Source organism: Barbus barbus (assembly GCF_936440315.1).
Source record: "Barbus barbus genome assembly, chromosome: 45".
NCBI classification, from domain to species: Eukaryota; Metazoa; Chordata; class Actinopteri; order Cypriniformes; family Cyprinidae; genus Barbus; species Barbus barbus.
Window position 1 is genome coordinate 10913302 of NC_136723.1, and position 9872 is coordinate 10923173.

Here is a 9872-nt window from a genome sequence, read left to right on the forward strand (position 1 = left end):
ACCGTCGTACTGCTCTTTAATCAAAGATGTAATTTATAATCAAATCAGAGGGTGGACATTGGGGGTATCATCATGCTGCCTGCTTCTGGGTTTCAGCAGTATTCACCTGTAATCATTTTTTGTCACATTTAATATACTTAAAGATCATTTTTAAGCACTCTTTTTAAATGCTTTTTTAGTATTTGCCTCTCTTTTGCTTAATTCAATTATTTAGCAATTCAGCTATTTTTCTTTTTAAAGAAGTGCCCCTCCCTCTCAGTTGTTAGATGTAATTGGTTCAAATCTAGCTCAACTATTTTTGGTAATGTTTTAAAGTTTCTTTTACCATGTTTTGCAAAGTGTCTCAACATGCATTTTGTGTATCTTAAACTTCTTGTTTTCATTTGAACAACCCATATTACAATTTCGAATTCCAGATGTGCATATTTGGTAACATGGGAAGATGATTGGAGTTGCAATTATATTTAGAGCCTACACTGTAAAAAATGCTTGGTTAAAAACAACCCGAATTGGGTTATTTGGCAACCCTGTGCTGGGTAAATATTGAACAGAACACATGCTGGGTTACCCACCATGCTGGGTTGTTTTATTTAAGTCATCTATTGTTTAAAAATTATTATATTGCTGGCTTAAAATGGGCTGGAAATTAAAAATCAAACACAGAATTACTATAAGCAACAGCAATAATCAAAAGATGGATGGTTTGTATTAAGCAAGAACACCCATGAACAAAATACAAGACAAATTGAATTTATTTGGGTGAATACAGCATAGTTTACAATACTGCGTACATTTAAACTCGTTTAACAAGCATTTTAGAAATAAAAAAATGCACATTTAAAAGTAGCATTTTCATTTAAGTGTATTCAACCATTCTCTGTAATCACTTTTTTATCGAAATAGTGCTAATTCTTGTGCCGGTGTGTCACCGAAATCTTTCTTTCTTTTTATTTTTTTTTGGCTGTGCATAAACTCTTTATATGTCCAGGATATAATTTCTGGCCTGTGTTTATATCATAGCCCCCTGTTGTAGTTCCCCAAGGAATAATAGCTTATAACAAATTATGATAGCCGTTTGTCCTCATTGCCGGTGGCATAACCACCAGGGCTCTCTCTTGCTAATGATGTGAGTGTGTGTGTGTGTGTGTGTGTGTGTGTGCATGTGTGCGTGTGTGCGTAAATGTGCATGAGTAGGTGAACTCACACAGATCAGAAGGTCATGGGTGAAAACAACAACAGCAGATCGGATCTTTTTTCCTATACCTTTCAGTAACCGCCTGAGGCCGTGCCATCTGCACACCATTTCTTATTCGAAAAAGGCAGTGGGAAGGAAACATTCTACCAAGGTTAAAAGAATGTTATTTAATAATCCCAGCAGGCATACAGTTGGCTGCACATTTCATAACATTGATCAGTTTCCTTTGAGATCTGATGAATAAATCTACATTTTCAGAATGCTGCATGTTTCTCTTGAGATTTTATGACTGGCACCTTTTATATAATTTCTTTTTCTGTGTAATATCACAGGCCACTTGTTGAACGTGTTGTACCTTGAGTAATACAACAAACACTTCAACAGATCTGTCACGCACCTGTCTCAGATATGCTGGAGGTTGTGATATCGGTGTGTACCTATTCTCACTCTTCCCATGTTCAGTGACACTTTACAATAAGGTTCAATTTGTTAACATTAGTTAACCTAAACTATGAGAAATACTTCTAAAGCATTAATTAATATTAGCTCATGTTAATTACAACATTTACATTATAGTGCATTATTAAAATCAAAAGTTCCTATTAATGTTACTTAATGGACCTGAGTTAACATTGACTAACAATGAACAGTTGTATAACTAATGTTAACAAAGGTTAATAAATACTGTAACAAATGTATTGCTCAGTGGTAGTTAATGTTAGTTAATGCAATAAATATAGTTAACAAATAGAACCATATTGTAAAGTGATGCCCATGTTTCCTAAAGTAATTTCAGTGCTGAAATATTTTAGCAACACCTTACAATGTGGTTCAATTTGTTGACATTTATTTAATGCATTACGGTCTCATGATATAGCAATGAACAATATTTTTACAGCATTATTGGTCTTAATCAGTGTTATTTTAGTATTATTTAACACTGTTATAGTATTTATTAATATTTAACTATTATGTGCTTTTGTCATTTTTTGTTTCAGTATTAATTTAGCGATTTAAGTACTTCAACTTCAACTTATTTCAGTTAGTTGCCAAAGCAACATTACTATTTTTAGTTTCATCTAACTTTTTTAAAGTTTCATCAAAAATATATTTTAATTTATTTAATCTTTATTTCAATTACCAAAAATAAATTGAAATAAATAATTAAATTTACATTTCAATTAAATAAAATATCTTAATAAATGCTGATCAGTATATATACTAATATATTTTAAAGATTTCAATTTGTCTAAATAAGTGTTTATATATACAGTATATACACAGTGCCCTCCATAACTATTGGAACAGTAAAAACAAAATAGCTTTGTTGGCTGTGGAGTCAAGACATTTGCAAATATGATTAAAAGATGAATATGAGACACAACTACAGAATGTCACATTTTATTATTGGGTGATTCAACACATACATGTTTTACTAAATAAAAAGAACAGCACTTTTAGAGTTCATCCCTCTATCTGATGTGAGCATAAGTATTGGGACAGTTGAACATAAGGCAGATATAAAAGATTAAAAGCTATTATTTAGCTGCAGATTCCTTGCGCACAATCACAGCAGTGAGTCTGTGACCCATAGACATCACCAGACTCTTTGTCTCATCCTTTGAAATACTTTTCCCAACCTTTAATGCAGCCAATTCCAATTGTTGCTTGTTTTGGGGAGTTTCTGCCTTTACTCTCCTCTTCAGCTGGTGAAATTCATGTTCAATTGGATTTAAATCTGGAGATTGACTTGGGCAATCTAAAACTTTCCATTTCTTTGTCCTTATAAATTCCTTGACTGAACTGGCAGGGTGTTTTGGGTCATTGTCCTGATGCAATATGAAGCACTTCCCAATGAATCTGGTGGCATTTTCTTGAATATTGGTAGGCAAGATGGTTTTGTACCCTTCCAAATTCATTCTGCTACTGTCATCATACATTAAGTCATCAGTAAAGTTGAGAGGGCCTGTTCCAGAGGCAGCCATGCATGCCCATGCCATGACATCACCTCCACCATGCTTTACAGATGAGGCTGTATGCTTGGGATCATTGAAGTTCCCTTTTTTTCTCCACATTTTTGCTTTCCCATCACTTAGATAAAGGTTCATCTTTGTGTCATTGGTCCATAAACACAGTTCCAAAACTCTTCTGGCTCACCTTTGTGCTTTTTTGCAAACTCAAATCTTCCCTTTCTATTTTTGGTGCTGGTCAGAAGTTTGTCAAAGTCTCCTGAGGACAGTAAATTGTCAGAGCATCACCCCAGCTTTCTGGAAGTTGTTGGTGATTTTATGGGCATGTCTTTTAGGATTCATTTTCACAGCTTTTATGATTTGTCTGTCATCAACTACTGTTGTTTTCTCAGCCGATCAGGTCGTTGTTGGTTGCTGGTGTCGCTGGTGGTTTCCAAACTTTCTCCATGCCCTTTGTTTTAGCTACAGCTCTAATTGACTTCCTCTTTTCTTTTAGCATCCAAATTGCTTGCTATTCTCTCAAAGTCAGCTCCCTCGTCTTCATCCTGGTTTGTGTGTGTCATCATTGAATGCAAGATTCAGAATGCAGAAGTAATGGATATAACTGATACAACACATTACCTGCATTTAATATCTGAAGAATTAATGCAACAGGACACAGCTGATCACTTAGAAAGACCTGTGAGGCAACTGTTCCAATACTTATGCTCACATCAGATAGAGGGATGAAACTCTAAAAGTGCTGAACTTCTTAGCTGGTAAAACATCTATGTGTTGAATCACCCAATAATAAAATGTGACATTCTGTAGTTTTGTCTCATATTCATCTTTTAATCATATTTGGAAATATCTTGACTCCACAGCCAACAGAGCAATTTTGTCTTTACTGTTCCAATACTTTTGGAGGGCACTGTATGTGTATATATATAACAGTGAGCAATATTATAAAATAAGCAGCCTCAATATAATACTGTTAAAATTGTTGTTCATTGTAATTCATGATACATAAATTGAACCTTACTGTAAAGTGTTACCAATATCTTTTCAAGATGGCGCCGTCCAAGTCGCTCCGCTAAGATTGTTTTTATTTACTTTTTTACTTAGTTTTACTTTCTCTTTTTACATATCTCTCGTTGGCACTGATCACCTATAACAAAGAAACACTTTTGGACATTGGAAACTGCTACACTAACCTGTTCCAGGACACTTTAGCCACGAATCCAGTGTGGCCTCTGGAAATTCTTCGGAATGCGGAGATAAACAATAACCCCCTGAGGCGAAGGATCAAGAAACACCACGGGAAACGCGCTGGGATTCGAGATAGACTCAGGAAAAGGGCTCACAGTCCTCCTCTTCCGAGCATTCTGCTCGCAAATGTCCAATCCTTGGAGAATAGACGATCTTAGAGCCAGGATTAGTTTCCAATGGGACATTAGGGACTGTAACATCCTTTGTTTGTCCGAAACGTGGCTTTCGTCCTCGGTCCCGGACACTGCTGTAATGCCAAGTGAGAAGTTCTCTGTTTTTCGGACGGACAGTACAGCAGAGGCCGATAAATCCAGGGGTGGAGGTGTGTGTTTCATGATTAACAAGAAATGGTGTGATCCCAGGAATATCTCCATTCTGTCGCGTTCCTGCTCGCCTCATCTGGAACATCTTTCCATTATTTGCTGCCCATTTTATCTGCCCCGGGAGTTTTCATCGATCATAGTTACTGCTGTGTACATTCCACCACAGGCGGACACCGGCTTGGCTTTGTCTAAGCTTCACGATGTGCTCAGCGGCTACATTAACAAACATCCTGACGCTGCCTTTATCATCGCGGGGGACTTTAACAAAGCCAACCTCAGGCAGGTCATGCCGAACTTTCATCAACATGTATCCTGTCCAACTAGAGGACCAAACACACTGGATCATTGCTACACTCAGTTCAAGAATGCCTACAAAGCCCGCTCACTACCGGCTTTTGGCAAATCGGACCATGCCGCCATTTTCCTCACTCATATAAACAAAGGCTCGTTCAGGATCCTCCGGTGCAGAGAATAGTGACGCGCTGGTCCCCCCACTCAGAAGCTATGCTACAGTCGGCTCTTGATGACGTTGACTGGGACATGTTCTGGGCGAGTTCTTCTGACGTCAGCAGGTTCACGGATGTAGCATTAAGCTTTGTAAACACGCTAACCGAGCAAGCTACAGAAACAATAACGATAAGGACATTCTCCAATCAGAAACCGTGGGTGGACAGAACAATCCGTGCTACGGTTAATACACGCACAAAGAGGCTCTTCTGACCGGGAATATGAGCGAGTACAAAGCATCGTGCTATGCTCTCCAAGGCGCAGTAAGAGCTGCCAAACACAGATACAGAGAGAGAATTGAGTCTCATTTCCAGCTCAATGACTCTCGACGGATGTGGCAGGGACTGAGGACCATCTGTGCCTTCGGAAACAAATCCTCCGTGGAGGTGAGAGCAGATCTGTTGCTGGCCAACGAGTTAAACATCTTTGGCCGCTTCGATTGCAACGGCAGCGGCGCGACTCTGCCGACCAGCACGTCAGGAAGCAGCAGGCAGAGCAGCGATGATCCTGTAATCACTGTGTCAGAGGATGAGGTTCGGAGGACGCTAAAGAAAGTGAACGTCAGGAAAGCAGCCGGACCTGATGGGATAACCGGCAGTGTTCTGAGGTCCTGCACCGATCAGCTCGCTGGTTTGTTCACTTCTATCTTTAATGAGTCCCTTGCTTCCTCCGTGGTTCCCACCTCATTTAAAAAATCCGTCATAATCCCTGTGCCTAAGAACAATAAACCCTCTTGCCTGAATGACTATCGCCCAGTTGCCCTCACTTCTATAGTCATGAAGGTTTTTGAGAGACATGTAAAAAGCCACATCTGCTCCTCCATCCCTGATACTTTGGACCCTCTTCAGTTTGCCTATCGGCCAAACAGATCTACGGACGATGCCATCTCTCACGTCCTCCACTCTTCCCTCACACACATGGACAGCAACAATGGGAAATATGTAAGGCTGCTATTCATTGACTATAGCTCAGCTTTCAATACTATAGTCCCCATCAAGCAGGCATCTAAACTCACAGACCTCGGCCTAAACTCCTCACTCTGTGACTGGATTCAAGACTTCCTCACCAGCAGATCTCAAGTGTTGAAAGTTGGCCAGTTCACCTCAAACTCTATCACCCTGAACGTAGGAGCCCCACAGGGCTGTGTCCTGAGTCCCCTGCTCTACTCTCTCTACACGCATGACTGCGTGTCCTCTCACCGCTCCACATTATCATCAAATTCGCTGATGATACTATGGTTCTGGGCCTCATCTCCAACAATGATGAGACCGCATACTTGGATGAGGTAGAGAGACTCACATCATGGTGCCAGGACAACTGTCTCTCTCTGAATGTGAGCAAAAATAAAGAGCTGATCATGGACTTTAGGAAGAGACAGCAGTAGCCCTACACTCCTCTTATGATCAGTGGGACCCCTGTGGAGAGGGTGAGTAGCTTCAAGTACCTCGGTGTAAACATCTCCGAGAACCTGACTTGGACTACGCACATCCAAACACAGGTTAAGAAAGCCATGCAAAGACTGTACCATCTGCGACAGCTGAGGAAATTCAGGGTCTCACCAGCAATCCTGAAAACTTTCTATTCAGGGACCATAGAAAGTGTATTGACTCAGTGCATCTCAGTGTGGTATGGAAACAGCTCCAATCAGGACTGCAAAGCACTACAGAGAGTTGTGCGCTTAGCTGAGCGCATCTCAGGGTCTGCTCTCCCCTCTCTGCAGGACATCTACCTCAATCGCTGCAAAAATAGAGCTGTCAAAATCTTCATGGACTCTAATCACCCTGGTAACCGACTATTCACTTTGCTTCCATCTGGTAAGCGCTTTCGTAGCCTGATGTCAAAAACTGAGAGACTTAGGAGGAGCTTCTTCCCCCAGGCCACCAGGCTCCTAAACTCTAACTCTGTGTCATAACATCACTTGACTCCATGTAAATATCAATATATCTATAAGCTATTCATAATTTTTTCTACCTCATATTGCTGCTATTTAAATACCATGTACAACTTTTTTGCACATTCTTTTGCACATTCCTGTTATATTACTATTTATGTCAACAACATACTGACCTGCACATTTATATTTTTTTATCTTTTATTTTATTTTATTCTTTTATTTTTTCTACTTTTCTTTTTCTTAATATTTGTATTCTATACAATTGCAAAGTCCTTGGAGCGGACCTGACTTACATTTCACTGCTGGTTATACTCTGTATAATTGTGTATGTGACGAATAAAAATCTTGAAAATCTTGAAAATCAAATATCTCAAAATCTCAACCAGCCCGGCAAAGAAAATTTGATTAACAAATGGCGATAGTTTGAGGTGGGACAATCTGTTTGGTTGACCAATGGCATGACTTCAGGAAACTTGTATGGAAACAATTAATTTTTTCTGTTTCTATTTGGCGATGTTAGTGGCACAGATTTTTTAAATATATAGAATATATGCCCTATATGTATAATTTGTGCTTTAATAAGCTGTTTAGGATGTAAAACATAATTTTTGAGTGTTTAGATTGGGTTCTTGTGTAAGATTTTAGCCATCTCTCTCATTCTCATTGTGGTTGGAATAATAGGAGTTTCTGTTGTCTGTTGCAGTAGTGATGGGTGTTGTAGATTTGTCCTCTGAGGGCGGTGGAGGTCATGCCCCCAGGTGCCCCCTGCTGGCATCAGGCAGATGTTCACCTGGAACACATTAGCCATGGAGCCCGTCACTGCCTGCTGATACATTTATCAACCTCCTGCCCAGATTTAATTATCTCCCATAGACAGAGACAGAACAGGGCACCAGGGCGCGTGTATGTGTGTGTGTGTGTGTGTGTGTGTGGAAAGAGAAGCTGCTTGTCTGTATGTGTGTGGTGAGTTGTTTAGAGAGAATCAGACCTGTTTGAAGTCAAGAGGAAATCAGTTTTAAGAAAGTAAATCTTGTTTACTTTCTTAATACACCATCTGGTTCTGTTGTGAATGATGCATCAAAAGAAAATCAAAAGTGTCTTTGCAACAATTATCATCTCTGAATTAATTTAAGAAGCAGTTAAAACATTTTTTTTTTCATTAGTCATTTGACCAGGGATGAGTGCTGAGGTATTGTCGCTGTAGTTACCCTTTTGAGTCTGTCTTGTATGTTGTGTAGTGATGTTTTTTCATGGTTACTTATTATTTGCCATTATATTCTTTAATTGAACTTACTGTACAGCACTTTTGTCAACTTAGTTGTTTTATTAGGTGCTTTAAAAATGAAGTTGTAGTTGGAGTTCGATCAAAAGAATAGTTCACCAAAAAATGATCAAAGGATCTTGAAAGGAAGTGAATGGGTGCCGTCAGAATGAGAGTCCAAACAGCTGATAAAAACATTACAATAATCCACACAACTCCATTTCATTAATAAATGTCTTGTGAAGTGAAAAGTGTTTTTAGGAAACAATTCCATCGTTAAGAGTTTTTTTTTTTTTTTTTAATTTAAACGTACTTTGGCCAAAATGTGGGTCCATAATCCATAATTACACTCCCTTCAATGAAAAAAACCCATCCCCTGTTGTGTTCTCACATCAGCATCCACCAACATATTTGTTTAGAACCGTTTTGATCTGTGCATAATTTGCTCATGATTCAGACTAGATATTTATGGAGGACATGTATTTTAGCAACGTTTTGAATTAAAAATGTCTTAATGTTGGATTTGTTTTGTACAATCATGCAGCTTGTTTTGGCTTCACAAGACTTTATAGTGATGGACTGGAGTTGTGTGAATTACTTGTGGATTATTGTGATGTTTTATCAGCTTTATGGACTCTCATTCTGACGGCACCCATTCACTGCAGACTTAGAGGATCCATTGCTGAGTAAGTGATTAATGCTACATTTCATCAAATATGTTCCCATGAAGAAACAAACTCATCCACATCTTGGATGGCTTGAGGGTGAATAAGTTACAGCAAATCTTTATGGGGGGGGACTGTTCTTTTAAATCATGCTATTCCAAAGAAGAAAATATCCATTAACTTAACACATAATGTCCTGGTAGAAAATTACCATGACTTTATCCATTTTTATACTGTTTGTTTGTTCATTTATTTATTTATTGTTACAGTGTAGGTCCATCAGGAATTTCTAATAGCTTTCTATGTTGGCCTGTCATAACTGAACAGCTTTGTTCTTGAAGTATAAAATGTAGTCCCATTCTATATTTTATTTTTCTCATTGATTGCCCATTTATTGCCCCATTTCACTCAAAAGCAACTTCAAGTAAATTCTATTTGTAATGTAGTCAGTTTATCAAGGACACAGTATTTATTTATTTATTACTTTTTACAAGGTATTTCTTTTGCAGTAATTAATATAGTTATCCTTATTTCTATAGTTGTCTGATTTGTTTAGGTATTCAGATTCTCTCTGTGTCTTTTAATTATGTACAATTTGGCATCTCTACAGTAATCGCTGAAGCCTGACAGCTTTGGGCTCCATGATCCACAACCATCTCACGTCAGAGGCGTGTGCAGAAAAGGCGCTTTATTCAGTTCCACCATCTAAATAAGCAACAGCAGTGTTGTCAGTCACATGATGGATCTTCCCCAGCAACATCAAGTCATCCATCAACTGAATTTATTATAAAAGGCAAGCGGCACTAGCA